General features: G+C 36.5%; 1 protein-coding gene across 4 annotated transcripts in view; it reads left to right on the top strand.

Moving 5' to 3' along the window:
- The window catches only part of PKIB (cAMP-dependent protein kinase inhibitor beta), a 119505-nt gene that overhangs the window by 40858 nt on the left and 57430 nt on the right, over positions 1-21217 (top strand). Inside the window, exon 1 of one of the 4 annotated variants that reach the window (XM_022555665.3) lies at positions 14645-14931. The exons of the other annotated variants lie outside the window; for them this stretch is intronic. The gene's annotated coding sequence lies outside the window, so the exon portion shown is untranslated. Of the gene's footprint in view, positions 1-14644; positions 14932-21217 lie in introns of those variants that run through there. 4 annotated transcript variants of the gene reach the window in all.

Raw genomic sequence — 21217 nt, forward strand, 5'->3', positions numbered from 1 at the left:
GGTATCATGTACAAGAAAAATATGGCTTGGCTCAGTTCACCTTTTTGATTATACTGCTAATATAGTTAAAAATTTAAATTATTTTTGGCCTTCATGTTTTCCTTCCTACATTTCAGCTTCTATCCAGGGATTTTTAATTCTTATACTTAAGTACCATATATATAGTCTGTTCATCATGAGTATTCATTCACTCAGTAAAAATATATTGAGGGCCTAGTAGGGCCTGAGGATATGAAACAAAAATAGAAATGGTATCTGCCTTCATGGAGGTAACAGTCTAGTAGAGAAGAGGGACATAAATAAACATACAAATATATAGCTACTAATTGTGATGAATATTATGGAAAGAAATGTAGATGGCTAGAGAGAATACACTTAATAGTACTAACAAAAGTAACTTAATTTAAAAAAAGCAACTTAGATAGCCTATATAAAGAAGTTCAGGGCTTCCCTGGTGGCACAGTTGTTGAGAGTCTGCCTGCCAATGCAGGGGACACGGGTTCGTGCCCTGATCCGAGAAGATCCCACATGCCGTGGAGTGGCTGGGCCCGTGGGCCATGGCCGCTGGGCCTACGCGTCCGGAGCCTGTGCTCCGCAACAGGAGAGGCCACAACAGTGAGAGGCCCGCGTACCGCAAAAAAAAAGAAGTTCATAGGAAAATGGTCATTTTACATTTTATTCTATCTTTAAAACAGTGAAAAAGAAAGAATTATTTATGTTCTGTCCAGCTGTAGGGCTTTGAAATTTACTTAAGAAGGTGCTTGAAATTGCAAAATTTGAGCCCAATGACAATAGTATTATTATAATATAGCATTTTTTTCTACCGTGTTAGTAATTCATTTTCATGTTATTATGAGTTTTGTTTGCCTGGATGTACAATATTCTTAGGAGAGATTTTTTTTTTCTTTCTAACTAGGAATATTCTGGTTTAGCCTATGCAAATGCTTGTAACGAAAAACAGTTGGTCATTGAGCTATTACGTATGCCAGCAGAGTCTGACTAGGGTAATGTTTATCTCCATTAAATAACAGATCTGGTAAATCTTTTACATAAAAGAATATTGTGTTGTAGACATGATATCGTCAAACTTTAAATACTCTTTTAAAGAATAGTAACAATAGCATAAATCTCATTTTTGTTTTAGGTAAGCTGAACACTAAGACTTTAAGCATAAATAATTGGAAAGAATCAGTTCATAGGGAATTAAAAATTTTGTTTACTTAAATAGATTTTAAATATAGTACTTGAATTTGAGAAAAATAAATTTTGCCTAACAGTTGTGGTAAGGACTAGCTCCTATAACATCAGGAAAAGCTTTTTAGTCAAACTGATTTATCTGTGCTGAGATTTGTCTCTGTGTGTGTCACCTGGATGGTTCTCACGTCTCTGACTCTGACATCATAGTGCAGCAGCAGGACCACGGAGTTACAGCTTTACACATGCAGTCAGCCAGCGTGAAGCCCAGCTGGGGGAGCTGAAGGGGCAAAGAGGTTGAAGGAGGAGTTGGGACTCCTGGGAGTAGAAGAGATGGGAGACAAGGCCATTCCTGAATTGTAGGTGTGGTACTGAGGGTGTAGAGGCAGAACTGGCAGGTAGGTGAAAGTAAATCACTGTATCCATGAAGACAAGGTCACCAGTAATCCTTATATTTGCTCACGGCTCACTTGGTATATTTGCCACATACAGCTCCATCTGGTTCATCTCCTCAGAGAGGCTATCTCTCTGTCTAATTAAGATTGTCCTGAATTCTAATTATTCTCTAACAACCTATTTTCCCCCTTCATAACCCTCATCAAAACTGTAAATTATGGGTTTGATTATTTACGTGTTCTGTAATCTCCTTTGTTTTTAGCATCTTGTCTTTCTTGTGTAGGTCACCCTCTACTAGCTTCTAGTTGCTCAATACATAACTGTTAAATGAATTACGATCAAAACTTTCAATTGGTTGCTTTTGGCTTTAACCTTTATTCAGTAGAACTTGAGTCAGAAAGAGAAAGACAAATACCATATGATATCACTTATATGTGGAATCTAAACTATGACACAAATGAACTTATCTACAAAACAGAAACAGACTCACAGATGTAGAGAACAGACTGTGGTTGCCAAGGGGGAGGGTGGAGGGATGGATCGGGAGTTTGAGTTTAGCAGATGCAAACTATTAAAAATAAAATAAAATAAATTGCTGCTCTTGGCTATTTATTTGGATCTCTCATGAACATAACCAAAATGCTCAGAAATGTCCATGTTTTTTTCAGAGTGATTATTCAGTCGGCTTGCAATAGATATTGGTGATTGCTTACACCAAAAATGCAGCTATTCATCCTAATTTAGTATCATGATTTATGTTAGTTTTATTAATTGCTTTTTATTGATACTACTACTGATTTAAAATGATATTTTGGGGTTAATTTAGCTTTAGTCTTGAGAGTAATATGTAGACTTGGTAATGAGAATTTATGAGTGAATGATTATAGAGCAGCTTGGCTTGTCTCTGGTTTTGGAGATATCTGCATGCTGCTTCCTTTTTCATCGTTGTTAATGAAGAGCTGCTTGGGATCTTCCTTACATTGATGTTTCCAGTGAACTGTATTGATATTTACTGAGCTCTTTTTCAGCTGTGTGTTTCTTAGCTTTGAAAGATTAGGGAGTAATTCAACTTAAACACTGGCTTTCAGCCACATCTCAATGTACTCATACAGTCAGTAAAAGTTCTCTCAGCCCCGCTTCACTATGAACAATGCAGCTCTTGCTAGAGCAATTAAGGAACATAACTAAAGATAAGGGCTTTGTCAAATATCGAATTGTGGTGGTGTGTATGCTAACCTTAAAGAAATACTCGCGAATTCTAAATGTCTGCTATTGTCCTGAATCTCTGAATTAAGTTCTTTACATCATGTTGACTAAGATATACATTAGAATTATATTTACTAATCTTTCATGCAAATTTCAAAGAAAAATCTGCCTGGAACCTTGGTTTGTTAATTAGGAATAATTAGGAATATTATGTACTTTTAATCTTTTGCAGGTCTAAATGTTTTTGGAATAGGTTGGTTTTGTCCTAGTTCTGGAATAATTAGTAGGAAATACTAAATATAACTTATATTTGCAGTAGTGGTTTGGGTGAAGTCATTTATATTATGCCTTGACAACACCTGCACATATGGGCACTGGATTAGTTACTATATAATTATGATAATTGAATGGTCCTTATTAAATTATGTCAGATTCGAATTAACATTCAGAAAAGTAATGATATATAGAAGTTTTAGTTATATATTACTCTGAAATAAAGTAGGAAATGTATTGGCTTAGGTTGCCTAGTGATTTAAGATTATGACTTAAATCCCTTCAAGTGCAATAAAACCGGTTGTCTGACTTTGAACTTCTCACTAATTGCCTTCATTCATTTATACACTCATTTTTCCTTTTTTTCAAGCTAGCAATTATTGCTCTCATTATGATGTAATTTGCACATCACTGTAGAAGTTTAACAAGGTTGGAATTCAAGCTTGACTTTTCCTTAGTTCTACTAAGGACCCTTTCTGTGCAGAACTCTTCCTAAATTAAGGCCAGGGGAGAGCTTCGTGTTCTTGTCAAGAGCATATCTGACTCTGGACCAGCACTGGCTGCTACATCTTCTTACCTTAAATCTGAACCAGGGTTCGCTGAAGGCAAAACGTGGAGGAAATATGGTCTTTTCAATAGGGAAGTTCTCAGCATTTGTTTTAATTGTGCCTTTGCCTCTGTACTGCATCACAAAGCAGACAAAGATGTATTGTGATCTCAGAGAAGTTGTGAGAAATAGTGAGATATTCCTAGGAATGGATTTGGTCAACTTTGGATGTGATAAAACATGAAAAATGTAAAACTATAAGGCATTAACATTACTAAAGGCAAATGGAAGAGTTTATATTCCATGAGAAGGAGTGAAAACAACGTAGGTAACCATTAATGGTTTTGTTATCCAGGAAGTATTCTGGGTTCTCTATTGAAAAGAATCCCAGTGATATGTGCCCCTTCTGTCTTAATCGCTTTGATGTGTCATTGAAGTCACAGTGGTAAGGCTTGTAGAGAAGAGGCTGCTTTCTGGGAGAGTTCAAGAATGGGTTAGTTCTCGTTGTCAAAGCTCTAGGAAAATCTTTATCCCCAGAAAATGAGAAGTACCAGTAATAATTGGATAGTGTGTTTGGATTGGACTCAAACCTGAGTTTGAATCTTGACCCTGGCACTAACCAAGCCCGTGGCTTGGGTAGTCTCTCCCAGCCTGTTTTCTCAATGAGGATAATCATACCTATCTTGAGAATCTCAGGAGGACTCTGATAATAATACATGTTATTTGCCTAGAGTATTTCAGTTTCTCAGTAGAAGATATTTTTATTATATGTTTATGCCTTGTCCAGGGTCCCACCAAAAGCAGGACTTAAGACAAAGTTTTTGGGGAAGACCATAACTATCTTTCTTCTTTGGCTTATTACTCAAAAAGGGCCATAATAAAAACAAGCCTAATAATTGGAAATAATTGAGGGGAAACCAGAAAAACATATTCTGTGTGCTCATCTGTAAATTGGGGATAGTTGTATCTGATTTATAAGATTGTTGTGAGGATTAGATGAGTTAACATATGTGAAGGCTTAAAATCATGGTACACAGGAATGGCTCAACAGTGGTATTATTATTATTATCTCATTACTAGTATTGTTGTTGTTACTATAGAATAGAGACTAAGCTCAGGCTCTATAGTTAGGGAGAACTGTGTTTAAATCCCTAAACTTTCTAAATGGGCAACCTTAACCTTGGGTATTAACTTAGCCTCTCTGAACTTAGTCTCATCTATAATATGGAGATGATAGTGGTTCTTCTCCGGTAGGGCTGTTTGAGAATGAAAAGCAAGAAAATAGAGAGTTTAGCATAGTTCCTGGCACATTTGAAGCACTTGGTAATGTTAGATTTTATATTAACAGTGACAGCTATTCATTTATTTAGCATTCATTTGACAAATCCTTATTAAGCACCTACTTACTATTTGCCAGGCATTCTTCTAGACACTGGGGTATAGTGTTATATGCAACAGAATCATAGCCTAATGGAACTAACATTTTATAATATTAAACAGTAGGCTTGAATTATTTAAGTTTTAATCAAAGCAATTTTTTTCATAAGGAACAAAAACTAGACTTTACCAAATAGAAATCATATGGACTTTTTAAGTGAATAAAGATGTTTTTATTTTCATATCATTTACACAAAAATGGATGCTTCTAAATACTTTAAAATAATTTGTTTTCTTGAAAAGTTTGAAGATCTCTACTTCTCATTAGAATTTTATTTACTCTATTAATTTACATAATAAGTCTTTATATACATACATAAAATATACTTGAATGTATTTTAAATTTTCTAGATATAGAGTTAGTACATAGTTTCAAAATTGTTGGCCTCGGGGATATTCAGCCCTTACCATGCTTTTTCCCTCAGAGATGATGCAAAATTTAATTATGCTTTTAAAAAACATTGTGAATGATGAATCTATTGATAAGTCAAGCTAAGTGTGAAATCATTATGCAAGACCATTTTGCTGTTATGTGATTTATTTATAGATACTTGATTTATTTTTTCCACACAATCACTGAGTAAGTTTTAACTTAGTAAAGGAGAATACTATTCTGTCACCCTTAAGGCTCATGGCAAGAATTTCACTGTTTGAAAGGAGATATATTCTTAACTAGCATTTAAAATTGTAATTTGGTAAACTTTCAGTCTCAAACTTTTTTGGGGTTATGTTGTCTCTGTGAATAGCATTGACTTAATGAAGTAGCAAGAGGGGAATTTGTAAATGCAGAAATGAAGTAATTTGAAAATCTATTAGCTGAGAGAATTGTGCTTATGCTATCTTTAGAGGACACAAAGGAAAACAGTAAAAAAACAAGAACCAAGAACCTTGTATAAAAAGAGACATAGAGAACGACAGTCAACAATAGAAAGACCTGCACAAAAGAAAATAAAAAGTGAAAACATTTATCCTGAGCTGCATGATATTAAAATGTCCTGAAAGAGCATGAAAATTAATTATCTACTTTAGTTTGCCTTTACAAATGTCAAACACGTTTCTGGATGAATGAGAAGGCTAAGCACTGAATCATTAGCGGTTGTTTTCTGAACACAGCAGAACCTAGAGGATTCTGGCATGCATAAGAAAGCCCCTTAAAACATGGTGGGTTTATCATACTTGTGTGCATTTTTCATTGTTGTTGACAACATAGTCAAGAGCAAAGAAACCCATGTTGCGTTATGCATTGAAAGACAAGATGATGTAAAATTAGAACACTGGGGAGGATTCAGAAGACCTGGGTTCTAATTCTCTCTATTCTTCATCTTGGCAACTTATTCAGGACCTCAGTATATAGGGCCTCAGTTCTGAAATTAGAGGACTGAGATTAAAGAGTTAAATATATTCTTCTCTAAGGCTCCTGCCAACTCTAGCATTCTGTAGCTCTGTATTCTGCTGTTCTCTTACAAACTAAACTGTAGACACAGTAGCATCCTCCTTGCTTAGACTTCACGACCAAAAGAGCTTACTTTATGTTTAGAATGCTAATCACTGGAAAGCATAAAAGGCATGAATATCTTGGAATTAAATAAGCACATGGTTACTTACACTAGAAAGTTCCTGTTCCCCTAAGCAGATATTCTTGATCAGAATAAGACGAGGCAACACCCTCCCCATGCCGTTTTATAGTCTAAAGGATGATTGTGTATGTTAGTTATTAAGTGACCAAAGAGAGCATGCTTTCATATGGAAACTTGTGACTTCTTCAGGAAAGCAGATTTGGAACTGAATTATAAATAAAAGAGAAAATCTCAGTGATTGACATATTCCCGCATTCAATATTATTACCATTCATCTAAAAAAACCATTTACTAAACCTTTCTATATACAAAACATTTATATTTGCAGATTGAATATTCATACTTAGACATTTCTCACTATTTTAGAAGAATAATCAAAAGATAGAACATATACAAGATAAGTAAAATGTAACAAACTGGCATCCTAATCCTACATTCTGTGTTTAGAAAAAAGAAAACAAGCTAAAGTTGGGATCTATAATCAATGTGTTTTACAAAATGCTTTTAGGAATAAATGGCTCTGGATAAACATGATTGGCATACTGTACATTAATCCCCTTTCAGATATTGACACTGAACATTAACATCCTCTGAGAATGTTTTGCGGTAAATTTACTTTAAACAAATCTTTATTGACGTATAATTCACATACCGTAAAAGTCTTCCATTTAAAGTGTACAATTCAATGATTTCTAGTATGTTCATTCACCGTCACCACAGTCACCTTTAGATCATTTTCATAACTACAAGAGAAACCTGAAAACCATTAGCTGTGACTCCTCAATTCACTGAAAACCACTCCCCCTCCAGCTCTAGGAAACCACAAATCTACTTAGTCTCTATAAATTTGTATGTATTGGACATTCTATGTAAATAGAACCATACATGTGTTTTCTTTCATATAGTGTAATGTTACCAAGCATCATCAGTGATTTAGTACTTCATTCCTTTATTGCCAAATAATACTATGTTGTAAGGATAAACTACACTTTGTTTATACACTCATCAATTGATGATCATTTGGGTTGTTTCCTCTTTTTGGCTATTATGAAGGACATTGCTATGAAGCAATATTAAAATGTTATTCCCATGAAAGTTTTTATGTGGATATATGCTTTCATTTGTCCTTGGTATAAACCTAGGAATAAAATAGCTGGGTCATATAGTAACTCTGTTGAACAATTTGAAGAATTGGCAAGCTATTTTCCAATGAAGCCGCACCATTTTATATTCTAACCAGCATTGAAGGAGGCTTTCCACAGTTTCTCCACATCCTTGTCAACACTTGTCATTGACCATCTTTTTTATTATAGCCATCCTGGTGGGCGTGAAGTGGTATTTCATTGTGGGTTTTTTTTTTTTTTAATATTTATTTATTTATTTTTGGCTACGTTGGGTCTTCATTGCTGCGCACGGGCTCTCTCTAGTTGCGGAGGCGGGGGGGCTACTCTTTTTTGTGGTGCACAGGCCCCCCACCGCGGTGGCCTCTCCCACTGCGGAGCATGGGCCCTAGGAGCACAGTAGCCGTGGCACGCGGGCTCAGTAGTTGTGGCGCACGGGCCCAGCTGCTCCGCGGCACGTGAGATCCCCCCAGAGCAGGGCTCGAACCCGTGTCCCCTGCATTGGCAGGCGGACTCTCAACCACTGCGCCACCAGGGAAGCCCTCGTTGTGGTTTTAATTTGCATCTTTTAATGGCTAATGATGTTGCACATCTTTTCATGTCCTTATTGGCCATTTGAATAGCTTCTTTGGAGAAATGTCTCCTAATATCCGTTGCCCATTTTCTAAATTGGGTTATCTTTTATTAATTTAGTTGTAATAATTCTTATTTATATACTCTAGATAAAAGTCACTTATCAGATAAGTGATTGGCAAATCGTTTCTCCACTTCTGTGGGTAACTTTTCACTTTTTGATGGTGTCTTTTAATGCACAAAAGTTTTTAATTTTGGTGAAGTTTAATTTATATACATTTTTTGTCATTTGTGCGTTTGGTGTCATATCTAAGAAACTGTTGCCTAAACCAAGGTTACGAAGCTTTACTCTTATTTTTCTTTTAAAAGTTTTATAGTTTTAGCTCTTACATTTAGATTTGTGGTCCGTTTTCAGTTAATTCTTGTGTGTGATATGAGGTATGGGTTCAACTTCATTCTTTTGCATCTGATATCCAGTTGTCCTGGCACCATTTGTTGAAAAGACTATTCTTTCCCCCATTGAATTATCTTGGCACTTTTGCTGAAAATCAGTTGACCATAATCTATGCTCTTTTCCCTAGAGTCTCAATTCTATTGCCTTAATCTACTTGTCTATCTTTATGTCAGTGTCATATTATCTTGATTACAATAGCTTTGTAGTAAGTTTTAAAACAAGATGTGTGACTCCTCCAACTTTGTTCTTTTTCAAGATGGTTTGGCCATTTTATGTTTTTTACATTCCAGTTGGATTTTAGAATCAATTTTCAAATTCTGAAAAAAAGCAAGCTGGGATTTTGATGGGACTTGAATCTGTAGATCCATTTGGGGAGTATTGCCATCTTAACCATATTAAATCTTCAGATCCAAAATCTATCTATAAACTCTATCTTCCTTTCTTGAATGGACCCATTTCAAGGTGAAGGAACATCTCTAGTGACATTCTCCATAGCTCTGTTCTTGGCAGAACTCTGCTTAATATTAGAAGGCATTTTTTCACCTTTGTTGATTACACAAGACTGGGGAGGGCAGCATTTAGTAGAATTGATATTTATCTCAGACCAGATTGATGAACTATAATCAACAATGTGAAATTTGTAAGCCTTAGAAGTAAATATATTTAGGTTCAAAAATTTAACTTCTCAACAACAGTTTGGAAGAGGTTTTGAAAATAGCAAATTATGTATTGCATATATTTATTTTAGTTTGAGAAGAAAAGACTTAGGGCATGATGGCTGGCCTTTTAGGTATCTGAAATTTCACATATGGAAGGTGAAACAAAATGAAGCAAAAGAGTAGGATGATGTCATAAGGGGATTGATTCAGTACTATGAGCATGCTCTGTACATTGTAAGAGGCTATTTTGATACACTTATTAAAGGATTATTTGAAAAATATCCTAATAATATTTGCTACTCCGAATAATGACCATCAAAAACTGCAAGAGGCTGAAAGATTAAAAAAGATACTGTCATGTCCAGTATCTTCTATTTACCAAACAGGAGAAATGGATTAGAACATTTTAGAACGATTCTTATCACAAAATTTGTAAAGGATTTAATCTTTCTGTCCAATTGCATATAGTCCAAGAGAGACTATGGCACTATGGGTACTTTTTGGAGTCGACCCATTTGGTAGCTGGCTGTATTTCTTTCTGGTTTAGAAACAGAAAGCAGAGGCCTGGAGGAATATCTCTTCCATGAGTAAAGTAGCAATTTTAGCTAACATTGAGATTACTAATAAGAAGAGTTGCTGATAATTACCAAATGATTTCTTTATAAAGTTGGTAGCATTATTAGTCTCATTTGTTAATGATTGAATTGAAGTTTAGAGATGGTATATAACTTGCTTACAGATATAAAGCTAGTTAATAGTGGAGCTAGCATGACTCAAGGGTGTCTGAGTCTAGCTGCTATGTTTTACCACCTTCCAAGATAAAAGCTTAAGCAAGATTATGAAGGTTTAGTTTAATGGCTTAATCTCTTAAGCATATTTCTTATTTCCCTTATTCTGATTGTACCATTTCTGTTGCACTTCCTTGGCTTTGAAAAACTTTATGGAAATAGGTAATGTAGTGATTCTAATACACCTGTTTGTTCTTTTGAGTGTGTTGGAACTTCTAGGCATGAGTAAATATGGTGACAGCTTGATATCTGTTAATACCAGCAGGTCATGAGATATCAGGAAGCACTAGACATGCAAGTTGTTAAGGGATATTTGGTTCATCTCAAGCCAATTTTATGTATTTGTTAATCTAAGACCTGTTAGTCTGACCCTGATTTTGTTTATCCTCAGTTATCTATGCCCTTAGGCGTGCTTTGATTTGAGTAAAGTCTGAGTAAATGTGGCTTGAAAGGAGAGTTTATTAAGTCACTATGGTTCCCTAAGTCAACACACTTTATACCCGTGCCCTCTAGGAGCTGCTGATATTCTTTCACCATCCCCAGATGGATGCCCCAAAAGGGATGCTGTAACAAGGTACCACAAACTGGTACTTAAAACAACAGAAATGTATTATTTCACGGTGTTGACAGGACTACGCACTCTCCAAAGCCTCTAGGGGAGGCTCCTTCATGGTCCCTTCTGGCAGCCACAGGTATACCTTGGCTTGTAGATATATCACTCCAGTCTCTGCCTCCATCTTCACATGATGTTCTTCCTGTGTCTCTGTGTCTTCACATTTCCCCCCCCTTTTAAAAAAAATTTTATTGAAGTATCATTGATTTATTTACAATATTGCATAAGTTTCAGGTGTATAGCACAGCGATTCAGATATATATATATATTCTTTTTCAGATTTTTTTCCAATATAGATTATTACAGAGTAATGAGTAGAGTTCTCTGCACTATACAGTAGGCCCTTGTTGCTTATCTATTTTATATGTAGTAGTGTGTACATGTTAATCCCAGCCTCCCAATTTATCCCTCCGCCCACCTCCCTTTCCCTTTTCCCCCTCTTTTTATAAGGACACCAGTTATATTGGATTAAAGGCCTACCCTGCAGTAGTATGACCTCATTTTAAGTGGTTACATCTACAAGTAAGATCACAGTCATAGGTACTGGGGTTTGGACTTCAACATTTCTTTTTGAGGGTCAAAATTCAACCCATAACACCAAATCTGGTACTTATAATACTGCTGGAGTGTGGCTGACTGAGGTCAGTCCCTCAGAGCAATGAGAGGTGGATAGAATCACACTACTGAAAATAAGCTAGTCTCTTAGCATTTAGAATGATTGCTCTTTTCATCAGCTCCTTCCCAAAATGGTTGTATTTTCATGATTGTGTGGATTTTTGAAGGTCCACAAGATGATGTTATTTCAACTAGTGCGGCATGATATGACAACAGTGATACTGCAATGCGATGCAAATATCAACAACCACACAAGCAGTAGACTGAGCAGATGATGTGCCTGAACTAGCTGTGACAATCAGCGAATGATTGACGTGTGCAGCACAGCTTTTAGCAGCGGCTGCTTCACTGAGAATTAGTTTTAGTGAATCACCACTGCAGCTGCCATTTTTCTCTGAGCCAGATAAATCCTGACATGAACGAGGTGCTGGTATAGGAGGTGTGAATTCAGCTAGTAATAAATGTCACTGACCTCAGTATGAGACATGTAGTCATTCTCAAATTCAAGGAACGGAAGGAAGGAGGTAATTTTGCCATTAAATATATCTTTGTTGAGTTTTGTCTCTTTTTTTATCCTGTCCATAATCTTCTTGCCTTGAATTTAATGTCTTAAAGTGAAGCATATTTAAACAAGTTTATTCATCTTCTAAAAAACAAATTTAATGTAAAGAATTTAGTGTGTCAGCAACACTCTAGGGAAAAATACATCTTTGTAGAAAAGCATATTCAGACTTTCCTTTATTCTAATTTTGTACTTTAATGATGTCAGCAGTTTTAAATTCAGCTGAGTGTTGGGCTCCTGTCATGAAGTGCATTCTATACAGCCTAATGTATTAGTCTGCTATAAATGTATCTCCAGTTCTAGACAGATCATGAATTAGGAAAGTGAAGGTTTTTTTTAGTTGACCCATATACCTGGATTTTTTTAAAAATCCTCAAATTGGTGACGTCGCCAACAATGACAAAGAGAAACAAGGCTGGGCTGCATCCCTTAGTAAAGGTAAATAGGAAAACCAGAAATGAGCATTTCAGCCTAAGCCTACTTACTGATGAGCTAAGTTTGAAATCTTGGTCGGTTTGCTCTTCAGAGATAGCTCTTATAGATAGTGCCCAAGAGTCACTCTTCAAAAGACCCTTTAAGAATGAATTTATCTCAAAATGCTATTTCAGATTTTTTTAATGCTATTCTAAAATATGGAACTAACAATCTATTTTTTAGTTAGGTAGAAGCATCTAAATCTGCAGGATGTTAAATAGTTAGCAAAGATATATGCCTCAGAATAAGACTTCTCTAATACATTTTTTTCTACATTTGTTTTTCCTAGACTGTAGGAGAAAGAAATAGCCATGACTGAGAATATTAGGACAAAGTAGATTAAAAAGGGAGCCTTTCAGCCCAGGAAATAACAGGGTCAAGACCACATAGGAATTCATACAGAGTTAGTTTTGAAAGGAAATGGAGGTCAGGAAGAGGAAAAAAAGTTGACTATAAACCAATTTTATTAATGAAAAAAATATCTAAATTTGAAATCTTCACAGGCCTTTTCTGGTCCTTTGTTGGTCATTGGTTATTTAGAGGCAATTTGGTTTTATATGAAGCTGAGTTTATACTCCTTTGGCCCCAGTACAGTAATGGCCTGTGATCTTGTGCTACTCATTAACCTTCTACAGTGCAGTTTCTCCTTTGGTACAAAGAACATCCTAATAATAATGACTATCGTTTATTAGGGCATTTATTCTAAGTACTTTTCAGACATTGTCTCATTGTCTCATTTAATCTTTGTAACACTCTGTGAGGCAGAAGTTTTATTTTCACATTATAAATAAGAAAAGTTGTACTGAAGTAGCCCAAGATATAGCTGTTATGTTCTAGAGCCAATCTGGCTCCAAAGTACATGTGCTTAGCATTATACTGTTTTTAGTGTTAGAATCTCTCCCAGCTTTAGCCTTCTCTGACCAAACTTTTATGATCGTCTGAATTTCTTTGCCTAGTGTTCTCAGCACTGACACTGCCTCTCCACCGGACTCGAAGGGTAACATTGCAAAAGCCCATAAAGCTCCCACAGGTTATCTGTGCAGATATGGAAACTGAAGTCCAAAGGGTTTACTATTTTGTAAGAGATCATTATGTCCATTTCCTAAGAGCATCTTGCCTTACCCCAGAGGGCACCAAATCTATTTCAAAAACAATTTTTTAAAATTGGGGATCTATTATGGTTTTTTTTGTACTCCTCCCCCATCTCCCACCTGTGTTACTCTAGGAGTCTGTCAAATCACTTTCCGGTAGTTTTGCCAGGTGACAGCACATTTAATGCTAGTCCTGAACTGCCTTCAAGGACATTGCTGTGCTTTTTAAAAAAACAGATTGGGTTCCTTTGAACAGGTTACTGATCTTATCAAGGTGAAGATGGAGCATCTGGTGTTAAAATATAATGCTAATAGGATGACTCATCAAAACCACTTTGAAAAAAAATAGGTGGCATATCCAAAGTGACCTCTAAAGTAGAGTTCATCAGCTCTGCTCTCCCATGTGTTTACTCTGTGCTGCTCCTGTGGGTTGACTTAGTCAAGCACCACTATCATTACTGAGTTCGTCTGACTTTGTGGGTTCAAATCCTGACACTGCTTGGCACTGGCTTTGTTATAATCTTGGAATTCCTCAGGTATCCAGTGGTATTAATGTTTACCTCTGAGGGATTTTTTAAGGATTCAGTGAGAGAATGTTTAAGATGTAATTGGAAAATCACGGGCAGTCAGCAGTTGTTTGCTCCCTTCCCTCCCAATGAGTTGGTATATCACTTTCATATATGAGTTTTTATCGGCTTTCTTTTGTGAGCATAAATATTTGAATACCAGATCTAAATCTGCTGGTGTGAATATCACAACATTGGATCTAGTACTTAAAATTTTAACTTTTATTATTAACATAAAAATTACGTATTAACTGTGATGCTTAACAGTTTTCTCTTTAGACCCAGGCATACCTATTAAAATACCGTAAGTCATATGGAACACATGTGAGGCTTATGAGTTGATTTCCTGCTGTTTAAAGATTATAATACAGGCAAGAAAGTAATATAGGCTAAGAAGTTTAATGTTGTTGGAGAAATTTAAAAGGTACTTCCTTTTTTTTTTTTTTTTAAAGGTACTTCCTTTATTAAAGCTTTATAAAGAAACATTATGAAACAGTGGGTAGTTTAGAATAAATATGTGTCTGGTGCTTTTATGGTGTGGTTTTTATATGACACATGGTAAGACGGTGGAGAAAGGGGCTTTACTGACTGCTCAGAGTGGCTTTCAGACTTTGTGTTAAATGCCAGGAATTTTAGAACCACATAAGCCACGCCTGAGGGGTTGGGCAGAACAGATGGGAGTGAGGCTAGGCAATTGTCCACATTGAATTCTAAGCCCTATGAAGGGCAATCCTCCCTCCTGCCCCACCCGTGGAACACACACATACACTGATACCAACTTCAAGGTAAGAAAAAAACTATTTTTTCCGCAAGCTAATTTGGTGATGTACAGCAACCTTTGTTTAGGTATTTTGCAACCATTTATAAGGGAGAGGTCATTTGGGGGCAGGCCCTCCCACTCTGATTTACTTGGAGGAATGAATAGTAATGTCTGGTCATTATGTAAAAAAAAGAAAGAAACAAAAAGAGGGGCTGTGGAATCCCAAAATTCAAGCCAGTATTAAGAACTTGAGAAGACTGATTATGAAACTCAAGTATAATGCTAGAAACAACAAGGACAAAACTATCCCCCAAACATTTTAAAGACCATGGATAATACAATCACTGTGTGCAGAGGAAAAGATTACTAACAGACATCTCATCAAAGGAGAGGAGGGGAATATCAGTTTTTCATACAAAGTGAATTAGTGTGATTGGTTGCAATGAAAATGTAGTGGTAAAGAATCCTGGAGTTTTCCCGGATGTCTTTTGGGTAGCTGAAATGTACATTCTTCAGGCTAAAGTGGAGAGAAAATAATCTTAAGAAAAAGCTACGATGGTGAGCTTCATCAACGTGAAGTGGACAGTGGAATGAAAAAAAAAAGAAATCTTTGGTTTGACTCCTTCCTAAAAAATACCCTCTGGTTGGATGGCCGAGGCCAAGTGGGGAAGAAGGACTGTTAGAGGGCATGGTACCACAACAGTGCCTGAATATTTTGGAATACTGGTGACCTTTCAGTAATTGGAATGCATCTGGTAAGTGATACAGATTGCATTCCCAAGCTCTTGCTTCATATAAGTAGCAGTTGACTTTCATGTTGCCAAACTTAGATGAACTTTAAGGTTTAAATGTGCAATTTAGATCCACTACACCTTTGAAGGTAAATTAATAAAAGTTGGGGAGGAGGCTTCTGTTTTGTTTTGTCATTTCTACACTTGTAAACATCAGCCTCCTAGAAAGGATAAGGGCAGTTGCAAAACACTTCTTCCATTTTCCTTTTTTCCTTTCTCCTCATTGCTTCCTCTCTTGTGAGAATGATAAAAGGAGAGAATAAGTATCTGTCGTTTGTTCTTTGCACTCTTGAAACTCTGGAGGTTTAAGTTGAAACTAAAGCATGATTGAGACCTGACCTGTTCAGAACTCTGATTAATGCTTTTCTATTTCAAGAAATGATGAATTTTTCATGATACCTTTAAACAGATTTAAGAAGTTTTGACCACATCAGATTCCTTTTAAATTTGCTTGCCATCTAGGATCAAGGTTAATTCTATTATTCTATGTTTTCAATCATTACCCTTCTCTTTATTAAGATAATAATGTTATTTTTTTCCTTTTCTGATTACTGCTTCTTCTGTTGTCTCCTGTGAGAACACGCTATTATTCATTGACACACTCTGGTCTCTTTTAGTCTGAGATTCTATCAATTCTCATCTTGTCAACCCTATATACTATACAAAATTGCTGAAATTTCCATTTTTAATTTTCTCCTCTTGTCTGAGTTCCAGGCCCATAGTTCCAGTTACTTACTCTGCTGTCCCCTTGGCAAGATTGCCAGCATCTAAACTTACTAGCTCTTCTTCTCATCTGTTATTTTGTTAGTGATTCTGTGATCCAGTTCCCTAAACATAAAACCTTGCAGTTGTTTCAGCTCATTGCCCTCCTTCATTCACCTTAGCCTATTACCACATTCCATGGATTTTTCCATTTTGAAATGTTTTTTTTATTCATCTGAATTAGTTAAGATATCGGTTTGGCAGTTATAATAAAGTCCCAAAATAATAGTGGATTAAACACAATGGAGGTTTAGTTCTGTCTTATTACAGCCCAGGTAGATGGTACAGAGGTGGTATAATGGCTTAACCATGTTAGGGATACAGGCTCCTTCCATCTTGTTGCTTCGTCATCCCCAAAGTGGTTTCCTTGTTCACGTGGTGAATATCGCCACACAGATACAGCCCAGTTTTCAGACAGGGGAAGAGAAGAGGGAGGGGCCACACTCCCCTCTCTCTTAGAGTATAACCTAGAACTGCATACATCACTTCTGCTCATAGCTCATGTTTAAATGAGAAAATCCATTTGCATGGCCATATCTAGCAGCGTGAGAGGCTTGACAATGTGGTCCTTAGCTATGTACCCATCTAAACTTTCTGTTTCTTAGAGAGGAAGGCGAGAAGAGCTATTGGTAGCCTAACTAGCAGTCTCTGCCACACCTTCCTTAATCCAATTTTACTGTCTTCCCCTTTGGTGGGCCTTTATTGCCAATGCCAAGATTACTTCTAGAGACTTGCAACTGGATTTACTGTTTGCTTATTATCAACTCACCCATTCTTTATTTTATTTAATTTATTTTTTTAATTTATTTTATTTTTTTTGTAGTACGCGGGCCTCTCACTGCTGTGGCCTCTCCCGTTGTGGAGCACAGGCTCCGGACGCACAGGCTCAGCGGCCATGGCTCACGGGCCTAGCCGCTCCGTGGCATGTGGGATCTTCCCGGACTGGGGCACGAACCCGTGTCCCCTGCATCAGCAGGCGGACTCTCAACCACTGCACCACCAGGGAAGCCCCCATTCTTTATTTTAAAGAGCCACTTTTTTTTTTTTTTTGTCTTGTTAAACCTCAGCTTAGAAGCCTACAGCATAAAGTCTCTGTTTCACAGTTCTTTATAATCTGGTCCTATTTTACCTGCTTCTAATCTTTTTTCAACTTTCATTCATTCCTTCATTCTTCGTTTATCCAGTAAATATGTGTTGAGTGCCTACTCTGTGTCAGGCATAGAGTCATTTGTTTTCCTAAGCTAGTTCATTTGAGTTCTATGGATAGAAAACATCCTCACGAATGTCTGTGCTCTCTCATGTCACAGTGATTCATCTTTTGATGGTTGTTTTTATCTTTATAATGCTTGAGAGATTAAATGCGTCTTAAGGAGACAGCCTTTTAAAACTGGGTCTTGCAGTTGAAGTGGTCGATTTGCTTTTAGGAATCAGATGAAGTTCAACTGACATTTTGAATGTTCAGGTCTTTACACATTTTAGAACTATGATTTGCCTTTAAAAACAAAAGTGGAAAATAATGCCCCTTGAAGCAGCTATAACTATATTTAGTAACTCATTGAAATTGTAAAATAGCTCAGTGCAACCATGGACTGAGTATTACCTCATGTGTTGTAGTTCTCTAGATGCTTATTTGTTCTCAAACAACTTAACTTTATCTTCAGTCCTACAGACTGAGGTGTAAGGTCTATATTGCAGAGCACACCTTGACTGGGCCTTTCCTCCAGACAACATTTCCTTCTCCTACAATCCTAGGTATTATAGAGGCAGACATTTACTTAATACAACTAACCAGACATCATTTTTATGTTTGTACTTCATTTTTTCAAAGAAGTTCCCAGACCAGGTCCAGGGCTAGGGTGAGGTACGTGAGGCCAAGTTGTATAAGTGCAGAATAAGATCTTTATTTTAAAATTTGATGTTTTTCATCATAGATCTTTTGCACTAATTTTGATTTTTAAAAAACTATTGCTTTAACTATTATTTATCTTGATTTTTGAGGTTGCAGGACCCCCTGAAATCTTGTGTATGAAAGTGCACTGGATCCTTCTTCTTTATGCAGATTTTTGCTTATTGACATGGCTGACTGCTTGAGTCATGAAAACTTTCAAGTTAGAAAATATATATTTCAAAGAAAAAAATAAGTATTCATCATTTTACCAAACTCTAGAAGCAAAAATACCTTAAATCTTACCAGATCATACTTTAAAAATTTATATTTGCAAATGAGATTAGTTAGGGAATGTGCAGGGAAGCCAGTTCATGAAGACAGGGCAGGGGCATCTAAAGGGAATATAGCCAAGTGTCCAGGATTAATAATTTCAGCTACTTTATCTATTACATTGTCTTAAAATGGCCTCTCTTGTTCCATCTTCAGCTTGGTAGCCTTATCAGGTAATTTTCAAACTGCACTCCTGGAGGGAGAGGAGAGGAGGAAGGAGAGAGAGTGGGTAGAGACTGAAGCTGCTTTAGCCAGAGCCCTTCAGCTTATATCTGTCTTATATATTGGCCACCTGCTAAAGAGTTCATTTGGGAAAAAAAAATTTTTTTTAGTAGTTTGAAAATCACTGAACTAGCCGATTTTCAAAATCTCTGCTAATTCACAACCCTGTGTTTCTAATATGATGAATTTCTGCTGAACCACTCATATCTAGATCTGCTCCCCTTGCAAAGCCTATAATAACCTTTGCTGAGACCATTGGCCTTCTCCCTTTGGGAATCTCTTAGCCAGTATATGTTATATGTATATTGCTATTTAACTGTAGTTCCAAGAGATAATGGAGAGAGAATTAAATCTTGTGTAGTAGCAATGTCTTATAAATTCTGCATCCAATCTGGAAGTTCAGGAAGAACATAGTAGAACACCTAGTTATATTTACAGTATTCTTATCTTATTTTACATTTCTGTTAATGTATTTAACATACATGATAATGATAATATAACATATAAATTATACTAGTCATTAGAAGAGTGATACTTATAATTTATAAAAATAAATATTCATAAATAAGAGATGTGTGCTCAAAACAACTTGTTGTTCTTGTTGTTAAGGGCATGCCACTGTTCTTAAAACCTTTCCAGGAATTACTTCTCTTTTGTTAGTAAAGTTTTTGATAATTGATAATTTAAAGGATAAGTAGAGACTCAGTCTCTTAATATTTAGCGTATTTGTGTTTAGCATATCCTCCATAAATCTGAATTTTGATGTATATGAGGAATCAAAAATTCAAGTGGATATTATTTTTAAAGTCCATTGCATGAGTATATTTGAATGTAACATAAGCTGCAGCTGCAAAGAAGTGGAGAGGGAAAAATAACTATGTCACTCTTCTATTTCTTTCTTTCTTTGGTTCTAGTACAATGGGCAGAGATAGGTGGAAATTTGTAAAATAAAACCAAATTTAATCCTGGAAAAAGTATAAAATTATAGAGATTTTTTAAAATATGCATTTAAAAGACAAATAACAGTGTTTAGTTTTATCTAACTGACTTTAAACTGGATTCCTGTTTACAGTTTCTGCTAGATCATTGCCAAGAGCCGTATGCAAATGTTTGAAAATTTAGGACTACGAAAGTATTTTTCTTAATCTTGCTCTTTTAGGGGTGCATATTTGCATTATGTTACATAAATTTTGAAGCTTATAAATTTTAACTTTGTTACTACTTCCCATAAGATCATTTGTTCATTTATTTTTCAATTCCTCTTCTCAGTTCCTTTATTCAGTCTAAACAAATAGGACTCATTTGAAGGGAAATGGTCTCAGATACACAGTGAGAGGAACAGTGAAAACCATATAGGAAGCTGGGTAGAGGAACGTGGTTAAAAGATGTTTGCTTTGGTTTTAAAATTCTTCCACAGTGATAAGTATGCATTCAAGCAACTCTGAGTCTGAAAAGCACCTCACAAACCTTGACATTCAACAGATATTTATTGCATCCCTCCTACCATGTGCAAGATGAATGAGTCACAGTCTATACCCTCAAAAGGCTTTAAAAAACTTGTGTGAGGTGGGAGGTGAGAGGCAGGCACTAATCAGAAATTAATAATATAGGTGATAAGTTCAACAATAGAGATAGGCCAGAGTGTTTTCGAGCACAGAGGAGGGAACCTGCCTCGTCCAAGGGGGCATAGAAAGCTTCTGAGAAAGGGGCGTACAAATGAACCCTGAGTGGATGAATATGTGTTAACCAGAGGATGGGGAGGGGATTGAGGGCAAAGAACCTCAGCCAGCAGGGCACTATAAACAAGGCACAGGGGGCTTAGGCAAGGTGTGACTGCAGAGCTTTAGGACTAGCCCAGATCTGGCATGGGTGAAAATGAAGGAGAGGTAGATTGGGGCCAACTTCTGGAGGGCATCATGTACCCTGTGAAGGGGCTTGGACTTGATCCTGTAGGTGATGGGAAGCCTGTGAAGGATTAGTTAATCATAGAATGCTTATGGGCAGATTTACTTTGAAATAATTCCACCTGACATCTTTGTAAAGAATGGATTTGCAGGAAGCAAGAATGCATAGAAGAAAGTCATTTGGGATGTTGTTGCAAAGCTCCAGTAAGAGTGAACGGCAGGCCGAGCTAGGGCAGTGAGAGTGTGGTGGAGGGTATTTGCAAAGTGCCCTGTTGCTGTCAGTGGCTGATGTAAATACCTGTGGTTTATACTCCTGTTATTTTTCACCTTTCTTGGGTCAGATGCTCAGCCCTGAGATACAGGGCTCAATCTGTAAAGAAGAATTATATGTACATAGTTTATCTTCATTTCTGG

The sequence above is a fragment of the Delphinapterus leucas genome, chromosome 12 (genome assembly GCF_059928025.1).
Source record: "Delphinapterus leucas isolate spDelLeu-1000000601 "Yukka" chromosome 12, BTC_Dleu_Yukka2, whole genome shotgun sequence".
Lineage (NCBI taxonomy): Eukaryota > Metazoa > Chordata > Mammalia > Artiodactyla > Monodontidae > Delphinapterus > Delphinapterus leucas.